Below are 1,910 nucleotides of genomic sequence, written 5' to 3' on the forward strand. Positions count from 1 at the left end.
TTAAAATGGTGTTGGTCCCCCCCTTTGCTGCTGTTACAGCCTCCATTCTTCTGGAGCTAACAGCCTCCATTCTTCAATCACTAGATTTTGGAACATTGCTGAGGGGTCTGGCTTCCATTCAGCCAGAAGAGCATTAGTTAGCTCGGGCACTGATGTTGGGCAATTAGGCCTGGCTCACAGTCGGAGTTCCAATTCATCCCAAAGGTGTTCAATGGGGTTGACGTCAGGGCTCTGTACAAGCCAGTCATGTTCTTCCACACCGATCACAAAAAACAAACATTTCTGTATGGACCTCGCTTTGTGCACAGGGACAATGTCATGCTGAAACAGGAAAGGACCATCCTCAAAACTGTTTCCACAAAGTTGGAAGCACAGAATAGTATAGAGCGTTAGGATTTCCCTTCACTGGAACTAAGGGGCCTAGCCCAAACCTTGATAATCAGCCCCAGACCATTATTCCTGCACTATGCATCCAGGCATGTAGCATTCTCCTGGCATCCACCAAACCCAGATGTGTCCGTCAGACTGCCAGATGGTGAAGCTTGATTCATCACTCCAGAGAACGCATTTTCACTGCTCCAGAGTCCAATGGTGGCGAGCTTTACACCACTCCAGCCGACGCTTGACATGCACATGGTGATCTTAGGCTGCACTCCTTCTTTGACACAATGCCCACTTAACCCAGAAGCCAGCCACACCAATGTGTCAGAGGAAACACCATACACCTGGTGACCGTGTCAGCGTGCACTGCGCCCAGCTTGCCACAGGAGTCGCTAGTGCACAACAGGACAAGGACATCCCTGCCGGCCGAACGCTCCCCCTGACCCGGACAACACTGGGCCAAATCTGCACCACCCCATGGGTCTCCCAGTCGCGTCCGGCTGCGACAGAGCTTGGACTCTTACCCAGAATCTCTAGTGGCACAGCTGCGATGCAGTGCCTTAGCCTACTGCGCCACCCGGTAGGCCAACTATAATTATACTCGAGGGGAAGAAAAAGAGGAGGAGCAAAGCCGCTGTCATTGATGTCTCCGTCGAGATTGGGAGGCTGCTGCATAAAAATAGGCCTACTAGCTTCCAGCTGCGATGGTGTTTCATCAGTTGAGCACGTGGTGGTATCTTTGCTGATGTGGTTATCAAATCAAATGTATTTGTATTGCCCTTCTTACACAGCTGATGTCGCAAAGTGCTGTACAGAAACCCAGCCTAAAACTCCAAACAGCCAGCAATGCAGGTGTAGAAGCACGGTGGCTAGGAAAAACTCCCTAGAAAGGCCAAAACCTAGGAAGAAACCTGGAGAGGAACCAGACTATGAGGGGTGGCCAGTCCTCTTCTGGCTGTGCCGGGTGGAGATTATAACAGAACATGGCCAATATGTTCAAATGTTCATAAATGACCAGCATGGTCAAATAATAATAATCAGTAGTTGTCGAGGGTGCAACAGGTCAGCACCTCAGGAGTAAATGTCAGTTGGCTTTTCATAGCTGATCATTGAGAATATCTCTACCGCTCCTGCTGTCTCTAGAGAGTTATCTTCGTTAATTTGGCACGAGCTTGATCAGGTAAAGCTTTTTTGAATAATGAATCTTTCATCTCTCGGTGTTTCATCAATTTCCTTGAATTCGTCTGAATGTATTTCACCAGAGAAAGCATCTGCACGAACGAAACAGCGCCCATCTGTCTCAGTATGTGTAGAGTATCTATCTCACTGCAAGGGAAGCCAGCGGGCATTTGGGCTCCCTTGATAAAAAAATAAAAAATAAATAATAGCAAATCAGCATTGAGTTAAACTGAGTGAGCTCTGCTGTGAATGGTCCTGATGCATCAATAAAAAAAATGTCAAGGAAAGCCCGTTTGGATTTGGCTTCAGACCAATCACATCAGAAGCCAAACGTCATTGACATAAAAAAT

The sequence above is a fragment of the Oncorhynchus gorbuscha genome, linkage group LG04 (assembly GCF_021184085.1).
Source record: "Oncorhynchus gorbuscha isolate QuinsamMale2020 ecotype Even-year linkage group LG04, OgorEven_v1.0, whole genome shotgun sequence".
Classification (NCBI taxonomy): domain Eukaryota; kingdom Metazoa; phylum Chordata; class Actinopteri; order Salmoniformes; family Salmonidae; genus Oncorhynchus; species Oncorhynchus gorbuscha.